At 41.6% G+C, this 10544-nt stretch overlaps 3 protein-coding genes across 3 annotated transcripts in view; 2 read left to right on the forward strand and 1 right to left on the reverse strand.

Moving 5' to 3' along the window:
- Positions 1–10544, forward strand: part of LOC114444837 (NACHT, LRR and PYD domains-containing protein 3-like) — a 383662-nt gene that overhangs the window by 189835 nt on the left and 183283 nt on the right. The gene's annotated exons all lie outside the window — the stretch shown is intronic.
- The window catches only part of LOC114432357 (H-2 class I histocompatibility antigen, Q9 alpha chain-like), a 267348-nt gene that overhangs the window by 124286 nt on the left and 132518 nt on the right, over positions 1–10544 (forward strand). The gene's annotated exons all lie outside the window — the stretch shown is intronic.
- LOC114432368 (gastrula zinc finger protein XlCGF17.1-like) overlaps positions 1–10544 on the reverse strand; it is a 216880-nt gene that overhangs the window by 81098 nt on the left and 125238 nt on the right. The gene's annotated exons all lie outside the window — the stretch shown is intronic.

The raw sequence follows: 10544 nt of genomic DNA on the forward strand, positions 1-10544 counted from the left end.
CTATTACAATAACTACTAACTCTCTCTCACCCTACTTAGTTAAAGCTCTAATTTTATCTTCTAGTAAATAAGGTCTAGGCCATGTTTTTTTTCTGTCCATGTCGATTCAGTTTTTACGTGTCCTTTGCTGTCACCATTTTTATTTCATTGCTTCAAAACTGGTCAAGGCTGCCAGTTTTGTAGCATTACACACTATTCATTTCTCCCCTTTGGGTGTTGCCCATTCACAGTCAACAAAAAAAAAAAAACATCAACCCACACAAAACCCCCAAAAACCACAGAAGCACATTGTAAGACACAACAATAAACCAACACCACAACTCTACCACAGAACCACAACAACAACCACACTAACCAGATGCCGGCATCCACACACCCTAAACAACAACCACAACCTACACCACAACCTCCTAAACACCTGTCGTCACTAAGCACTAATTAAATCTAACCTAATCCTACCTTAACACTCTACTACTAATTTTATATTACTATTATCTGGGGCCAGGTCGGTCATCTATTTTATTATTGAGCCTATTTTAGTTATGTCTACCGACATAATCCTAACACAACATTTAGGTTTGGTTTATTTTTCGTACCTTTCCACTACGAATAGTTCTAACACTTAATTTATTTTATTTATCAACGCAACTGCTCAGCCAAGCAGCTTCATCAGTTCATCAGAACAAATGAAGCTGCTTGGATGAGCAGCTAAACGTCTTCAAGAAAACTCTACAATTCCAGACGCCTTGCTTCAATCTTCTCTACGTATTATGACCTGGATGACTGAGAATCTTCATCAACATATAAACGCAACTGTTAAGTTAATTTATCTAATTATACTATGAATAATATAATTTCTATCACTACATAATTATACCGCCTGCATGAGGGAAGTAAATATGAGGTATGCCTTACAGAAAGAACAAGAAAACCGATGACCTGTCACAGTGGGACATGAAGACGTCTCCTCAGACCACAGGCAGGGCCTGGTTGTTGGCTGACCAGGTGCAGGCTGGTTCTGTGATGTGATCATCAGCTGAGGAGGACAAGATAGACTATTTTTAACAACAAATAAAACGACACATAATCTGCAATGCAGATTTCATCACTCTACGGTTAAAACACTGCAAACATGAGGTAAACATGAGTAAAACTAAACGCTGATGGTGCAGCTAGTTGTAGGCCTCGTAAGTAGTCGCATTTGAGGACAGTGGCAGAAGGGCCGGAGAACTACAAGGCCAACACACCTGATGTTGCCACTGTTCCTCCTCACAGGATGCTACTTTACTAGCGCTAATCCTCTGTCAAAGAATGTACCTTTACCTGCTAGGCAGGGACCTCTAGCTGATCTCTTCACAGGACAGCAGCTGAAATAAAAACAGCAGATTCTTCAGGTTAGTGTGTCCTAGTGTGACCATCAGCAGGGAAAGTGCCAGGAAACATCCACTCCCCTTGTTGAGTTCAACCCACTGCGACGTCTCCCAGAAAGCACCAAGGGAAGCCTTCAAGGCCCGAAGAGGGGGAGGACACAATTTACAATTACATTCGGCTTTAAACAAAAAAACTTCATGATGACTTAAGCACATTAAAACAAGTAGACAGTACCTGTAGTAGCTTGGATCCACCTGCAGTCTGTGCATTGTACCCGAGCTCTGCGCCATGTGCTCCGATTATCACAGCTTTCAGGTGTGTCTCTGGAACTGGCCCATTTCCCCTGTTGACCACTAGATGGCGACAAATAGGGATGTCCCGATCCGATCACATGATCGGAAATCGGGCCCGATTACGTGATTTCAGACTCGATCGGAATCGGACATTACCTCCCGATCAGGACTCGGATATATACTTTTTAGGGCTGTCAAAGTTAACGCCTTCTGTGTAGGGTGGCTCTGTGTCTTGTAGTGCAGGGGTATGACAGCTGCTTTTGGTGAGACAGGTCCTGGTTCGAGACCTCGATGTGCTGCATGTGTGAAATCTCCCAGTGTGGCGGCACACACACACACAGGCCTGTCGCGATAAACAATAAATCAATTAATTGCACGATAACTTTAAATGGGCTCGATACGTTTTTCGGCCGCGATAAATTACATTTGCACGCTTGTTTGTTTTCCTCTCTCTCTCTCTCTCTCTCTCGCTGCCAAAGAGGCTGGATGACAAAAGGCGTCACTCGGTGCGTCGTAGCGTATAAAGTGTGCAAAGTCCGGCCGTCAGATTTAATATGGCCCGCGGCTTCTGTCTTAAAATGTGTCAAACCAACAGGTAGTTCTTATTTTTTTATAAGAACTATCATTGTGTACCGTTTACGGGATGTTCTGAGCAGACCTCTGTCAGCTCGCTGTCTGCGTCGCCACGGTGCGTCACAGCGCTGCAGGGCTTGGACGCTGATTACAGCAACACAGAGAGCTGTGAAGCTGCACAACACTGGTTCAACACTTCCACACAATTCACCACAAGACTAAACATGCTTATGAATAACGTGCCATCAGAGAGAGTCCGCGTTGTACGAGTGCAGTTCTCTGCATTCTTACTGGCGGCACTCGCGGCAGCGCTACCTAGTCTAGTTCTCTTGCCCAGTCCTCTTGTGCCAGCTCTGCTATTTTATGCGTTTCTGTCTACATGGTGGCGTTTTTAAAATTTGCTGATGCGCATACACACACGTGCGCACAGGTGAGCCCACTCCCAGCAGCAGGTAGAGTGCGTGTTGTTTGGCTCTGTTGCTCATGACGTGCTAGTTGGTTTGACTTAACTCCATTGACTATGCTCAGATAAGCCATGGTAATAGGCCTACCACTACTCATAATAATAATATTAATATCATTAATAATAACAATAATAATAATAGTGTTGATAATTGGGGGCCTTTCCAATGTTAAATGTTCTTTAGAAATTAAAGTTTATTGATCTTTGAAAGGGTGTACTTGCATTATATGTCATTATCATTATGTTAGTTGAACATTGATTTGACAATATTATCGCTTATCCCAATAATTTCTCTTGGCAATTAATCACCCAGCAAAATCTGTTATCATGACAGGCCTACACACACACACACACACACACACACACACAGGTTTTGCCGCAATGAGTGCCTTTATAGAAAGTATCGGATCGGGACTCGGTATCGGCAGATACTCAATATCAAATGACTCTGACTCGGACTCAAGGGCAAAAAAACCTGATCGGGACATCCCTAGCGACAAACATTCTTAGTTTGGAAGCATTGACTTTATACTGATACTAACAAAACATTTTAATTAAACACTTCTTAGTATCAACAGAACAAATTAATACTGATGCCTTCTTATCTTTGTGTTCCCTCCTTCAACTCTGTAATGAAGTCCAGATCATCTGCAGTCATTCACTCTCATTGTGGAAGCACCAGCTATTAATAACTAAACAAACAAGATAAAAAACAAACAGTTAAATCATTGTCTTATATTTTTTTACAATGTAAAAACTAAAACAAGCAAACGGCACCTGTTGTTCTCAATCTGCCATATTTCTCCTCTTCACTACTACATGGCGACAAACTTTTTAAGTTCAAAAGCATTTACTTGACACTAATGTTTATAAAGCACTTTCATTAAAAACACTTTTATACCACCAATTTCTGTCTCACCTCACTGTTATCTTTAATGAAGCCCAACTCATCTGCAGTCAGCTAACAGCACCTGTTGGAGCGCCTCTCTGTGTGCAATGTGCTCCGCCATGTTTGCTTTCAGGCCTTTCTGTGGAACTAGGCCCGTCTCTCTTCTCTTTCAGTGGATGTTTACACCAAAGCTGCCGCTACACCAGTAAATTAGCTGAAACAGCCGAACTTCTGCGGAATAACACCACTGCATCGCTCACCTGCTTCAGGTTGATTTAAAAATGGCGCAGATACGCGGGCCGCTTATCACTTCCACTGTGAACTTCTTCTTCTTCTTCTGTTGCCGAGTGGCAACCGTTTGAGGTGCATTACTGCCACCTACCGTTCTTCTCACCATTCCTTTAAACATAAAAACCGGGAAAAACCTCTTCCTAAACACTGACTGTGTTTTTATATTTTTAATTTATTTATTTAGTCAAAGGTACACAGGATGTTGCTTTTATTTAGGGTAAAGTGCATCAATCACACAATTGGTTTTTATACATATAAACAATATATAAATACAGAGGAATGACTTAAACCCTTTTAGTACCTGCTCAGAGCTGCAGGTGACTTCCTTCTCACAGTCCTTCAGTCTTTCTATTTAAACAACAGACATATCAGACCCCTACTCAGACAGTACTAGTTGAATGGCTGAATCGCTGCACCAACAAACGTATGGAAGAAGAAGAAGAAGAAGAAGAAGAAAGAGGGTGAAGAACAACAGTGCCTTGCAGCAGTCAAACTAATGATCATGTGATGCAGGGTCTGCTATGTGATTCTGCACCCTTTTCTGGACTTTTTCATGACTTCGGCAGTCTGTATTAGTCCCTCTAAACATAAAGCATGCTGTGTGCAGTAGGCTATGAAAAAAAATAAAAAATTAACAACAACAGATAAAACCTTCAAGCTATGCTGCGAAACCCTCAGAAGTCAAGAGGGCAGACCAACACCCCCCTTTCTCCAAAGCCCTCTGAGACTTCAGATCTTCTGCCTCTGGTCTTCAGCCAGAAATTGAATTTGGCTCTTCAGGAACACAAATCGCTCCCTTTATCACCTAAACCACCATCCCAGATACTTGGACATCCTCTTGGCTCACTTTTCACTCTCCACCTGCAGAGTATACAGCAACCTTACCAAAACACAGCACCTAAATTGGCACACCACTAAACTAATACTTTGTTGCAGAACCTTTGGCTTTTATTTCAGCACACAGTCTTTTTGGGTAGGAGCCCATCAGTGTGGCACACCTTGATGTTGTAATATTTGCCCACTCTTCTTTGCAAAACTGCTCCAAGTCTGACAGATTGCGAGGGCATCTCCTGTGCACAACCCTCTTCAGATCACCCCACAGATGTTTGATGGGATTCAGGTCTGGACTGCGGCTGGGCCATTCCAAAGCCTCAATCATATTCCGGTGAAGCCATTCTTTTGTTGTTTTAGATGTGTGCTTTGGGTCATTGTCATCCTGAAAGATCTTCATCTTAAGCTTTCTAACAGAAGGTCAAAGGTTTTGTGCCAACACTGACTGGTATTTAAAACTGTTCATAATTCCCTCCACCCTGACTAAGGCCCCAGTTGCAGCTGAAGACAATCAGCCTCAAAGCATGATGCTGCCACCACCATGCTTTACTGTTGGTATGGTGTTATTTTGGTGATGTGCAGTGTTGTTTTTGCACTAAATATACCTTTTGGAATTATTTTTTAAAAAATTGGTTAAATCCGGACACAACCACATTCCCCAGTTATAAACTGTTTTTCAATTGCATTGTACAGGTTATAGGTCACAGGAAAGGTGGAAAAAGGTGTGAAATTATTTATCTTGCTGTTATTTTTTTAGTTTTTCACAAAAACCTGCCATTTCAACAGGGGTGTGTAGATATATATATATATTTTTTTTACTAAAAACTAAATTAAAGGGACAAAAAACCTTTGAACATATACAAATCATAAATACATAATAAACTAAAAAAGACAGAAAAAAGAAAAAAAACATTCTGTGTTATAATTTCAAAATATTACACCTACAGCGGTCACTAGATGGCAGCACAGCCACACAATACTCACATACGTTCTCTGTCTTTTTCATCAGCTGCCTCAGTGTTCACCTTTGTTTTCACATCACTTCAATGACAGCTGTGGAAATACACCAGTCGCTGTTCAGCAGCAGCATCTACCCACAGTGGAAGTGCGAGAACGTTTCATCAGCAAAAAAAAGACTTCTGGTCACATGTCTTCTGATCAGCGAGTCAGAGCTTTTAGATTTAGGACAGAAACATAAGAGGACACATTTCTACCACTACAAAGTGGCTGCCTCACATGTGGAAGTCTGAGCCACCTGGTGGACGAAAACACAATCTACACCTCCAACAGATCTGATTCCAGATCCCTGTCCAGCATGTGTAATCATCGAGTCCAAATCCTGGTTGGCACTCGCCTCCTTCCTCAGATGCAGCGATGGCCGCTGAAGGCACTACAAGCACAGTGTGATTAAAACTGACCAGCCTCTGAGGACGTGATCCGGCAGCTGATATGAAGCAGGCCGGCCAGGAGATGAGGCAGGAGGAGGAGATCGAGGGACACAGAGAGCTTTCACCTCAGGATTTCCTACAATGAACCCATCATAAGTCCAGGTACTAACTGCTGTGCTTGTTGACATATATTCAGATCAATACGTTTCTGAAGTGGGCTATGAATAAAATGAATCAGAGCTGTGCAAGCACATCATATTTATCTGGCATTTAACAGCGTATTAAAAGATCTGCGCACACAACTGCGACCAAGATCTGTTTATTTCTGCTGTAAAATTAAACCTTTTAGTGGCAACCGATTTTCTCTTGATCAATGAATAAATGTAAATGTTAACACTTGTTTACCTTCAAAATAAAAGCCCAAATGTTCATCATGTAGTACATACGAAGTAAAATTCCTATAAAAGGCTTTCTATGAACTGATGCTTTGCTGCCGGGACTCGTCGTCGTCATGTAAACAGACACGCCGTTCAACACCTTTATGTCTATTACAGTGAACAGCTGGAGGCCCATTGAGATTGTTTTTTTTTTTCATCCATTAGAGAGTGTTCCACATACATTATATTCTGCCGTCCTCTATGCAAAACCACTGTGGTGATAGCTTCCTGCTAGCCTCTGGGTCACCTGCAAAGCAGCTAATGCTGTGATCGCCGCCTTGCTGCATACTATATGTGCAGAAACTCTGTCAGCCGTTTACAGGCCCGTGGTTGTCCCCTTTAGAATAATACGGGAGCTAGAGTCTATTTAAACACTATCTCTGTGACCTCTTGGTGCACGGCAGCTCTGCTGGGATCTACAGGATTAACCAGCGCCTCTCAGGTAAGCTGAATCATAATAAACAGCAGCAACGCTTTGAAAATACCCATACGGCACATTAGCATTGAAATGAGGTGGCACTTTTGTCAGTAGGTAGTTGTGGGTCACGGAGACACAACAGCCGGAGGTACTTGAGCACACACTTGCTGTCCTCTCGGCGGCCCAGCACTCCTACACTGCTAATGTCAACAGTGTACGTGCTGGCTCGTTTGCAGAGGGAAGGATTTCTCTCAGACTGCCAGGAGCTGACCATGTTTGGAGTGTAACAGCCCGCACAAACCCATGGAGTCTATTAGATCTGCACCTTATATTCTTCACTTCAAGCTGCTGTTACCATTACACCAACCTGTTGCCTCATTTCCTGATGCGAGTGCATTAAAAAACATGAGAACACTTTGGACTCTGAGAGGCATGACCTTATCGCTTTGCAAACATGCAGGGAGGGAAAAAAAAAGTTTTGTAGTCTTGCCAGAGTGACCGACTCCTTCGGTTAATTATGGCCTCAGACGACACATGTTACTGTGGATCAGTGGCACTCAAACTTCTTGCTCAGGGGCCACTCGCGGCCTGTGAAAGACTTCTGAGTGGCCCTTGAACATTTTTCAGCATGAAACGTACTCTCCCTGGGCTGCTGAAGCACTTCATGAAGGCAGCAGGATCCATAATTAATGTCTAACAGCTTCATCTGCACATCCAGTGTTAGCATTAGCATTCTATGAAAGAGTTCTCTTTAAAGAAGGTCACTTTACATGTAATAATAATATTTAAACATGTTTCTTATCAGCAAAAAAGCTAAAGAAAAATAGCAACCTCAGCATTTTTCTCCCAAAAACTGCAAAATTTAAGCAAAAAAACTCTCACAGATTGAAATCTAAGAAAGATGAAATGCATACATCTGCTTAGCGACGCGCCTGGATGTGCAAAATTCCATTCAGTGTCATGCATTAAGAAACATAAAACAAATAACCAAGAGGCATTAGAGCATAAAAATAAAGCATGAAACACACTCTGACACTCTGAATGTGAATTTTACACACAAACACTGACTTGTCCATGACAGGCAGATTGGATTAACACAGACTATTATAGAGAGGAGGATGAGAAGCAGTGACACATTTAGCAGCATTATTCTAAATGCTTCCACTTTATATTTAAACAGACATGCTTTTTAAACCTTTGTTTACACAATTTCACTTTATGGATGCAGGGTTAAAAGGAAGAACACACTTTTATTTTCAAATCAAGGACTTGTCTGCGAGTACCAGCAAGAGTCTCCTCCATGTGATGGCGCTTATTGAACCAACCAGTTCTGTTAACCTCATTGTATTCTCTGGATTAATAAGCACCAGAAGCATCTCAAGGTGCTGCTAAGAACTCCAGCTTAATATTGATCGACCCTCTAGTAGCTCTCCATACATGGACATTTCAAAAGTCTTATTCAGGCCTCTAAAAAAACAGATGTTACATCATAAGGAGTCTAATTAGCACCGAATGGTAGGGATGTTTATGTTTTCTTTTGTAGCCAAGATGGACTAAGATGATGTGTCAGATGCACATGGTACATGCACCAACAGAACATCTCCACACAAAAGCAACCAAACACTGACAAATGACACAAACACACTTGTGGTGTAATAGTGACCAGCTGGAGGTCTGCAACAGTGTTATCATCAGCTCAGACAAAAACATTTGCATTGGCCCTGCATGCTCGCTTGGCAATTTTTACCCACAATCCTCTGCACATAGGAAGCCGGGTCACACGACTGAGCATTGCATTGCATCACAATTACGTGCATTATAAGTAAAAATGTCAAAATAACATGCCATAATATAAATAAGTTACACTTACATATGTCAGTATACTGTAATATGTATTCAAAATATGCAACAGGAGTCGTCTGGTTTGCCCGCTGGTGACAGAGCCCTTCCTTTATCTGAAAGGTCAGTGCTTCTATCCCAGCTGGGTATCCATCTAAAGCCATTCATCCTCTAAAAACATCATCTCTCACCCACTGCTTCCTGAGTGTCAGCTCCAAGCCAAACACCTTCCAACCCCAGCTGTGTTAATAAACAGTTGATATAGCATTAATCACCACTGCCCTCAAGTGGTCACTACCAGGTACAACATGCATGCACACACACACACACACACACACACACACACACTCACACAGCTGCTGTTCACCTCGCCATCTCACACACTCCTCAACTGACACAGCCCTCTATTTTTTTAAATCAATATATGTACAGCCCAACAGTATATTTGTCTATTCAAATGTACTGAGATCAGCACACACACACACACATAAAAGTATATAAAAGTATTGAAAAGACTCTGTGAATAAAGCTGTTAAACTGTGAACTCTGAACTTTGTTAAAACCTGACATTCAAGGCAAGTTTGCAGATTGTATTACTTCATGTAAGCACCTATTTACACAATCTACCATCCATACAAACCTGAACAATAGGATCTATTAGTAATGTCCATGTGCTTTAAAGAGAAAAAACACACAGAAGGAGAAAGTGAAGGGAAAACATTTTTATACTTAAATTGGATTATTTTCCATGTTCTTTGACTCAGTCTTTACACATGCTGTCCTAAAGAACACACCATGATCTGCTTATTCCTTTTATAATCATCAAAGTTGATAACCTGAAGTGTCTTAAACATTTAACAAATAAATTCACTAAATTGTGACAATTAAACTAAAGAAATGATGCTGTTATTCTATATGACCAGCAGGTGGCAGAAGAGACTCAGAAACAAGGAGCCTATAGGCCGACTAGCTTACCTTTAAATCTTCTGCCTGACTTTGTATCAACGTGACATCATCATCATCTTATTTTCTTTCAGGGCTTCTTGGTACTTTTTAAGTCTTCTTGGTGTATTGAAATATTCTCATTGTGCAGTTACAGCATCACTGAAATGAATTGTTGATCTTTGTTGTTAACAGGAACATGGGAATCTGAAGCAGTCTTGATGTGTGGCTCACCTGAACATCTGATAAGAGACTAAAACCATCAGGAGGACGCTGCCAAACCACCACAGACAGTTTGTCCTGCAACAACAGCAACAAGTGTTTGTCCTCACAAGTGTGTGAACTGCAGGAGAAGCACGCTTGTGATAAGCACTGCAAAACATGCCCCATGATCTGCATGAGCCTCTGACTTCTGTGACTGGGCCAGTGGTTTGCACTTTTGTCCACTAGGTGGAGCCACATGCTCAGACAGGCTCAGCTCTTGCCTCATTTTCCATCCACAAAGCATGCTTCAAAAACATATGTATGTGTATAAATATATATGAACAGTAGTTTATAACACAACATGTGTGGGAGTGTGATGACACAGTTTTCAGTCTGGTTAGTAACAAGTTAGTCATTAATAAGTCCAATTAGTCCAAACCCTCATCTCTCCTGTTCTCCAGCCTTCCTCACCACCACCAGGTCTAGACACACACAAACGCCAAACTGTGGTAATACCAGATATCATGGCATCATCAACTCTTCATAAGAACTCTTTTCTTTGTTTTTATATCTTTTCTTTTCTATTAGCAGTGATCAGTCTCATC

Source organism: Parambassis ranga, chromosome 2 (assembly GCF_900634625.1).
Source record: "Parambassis ranga chromosome 2, fParRan2.1, whole genome shotgun sequence".
NCBI lineage: Eukaryota > Metazoa > Chordata > Actinopteri > Ambassidae > Parambassis > Parambassis ranga.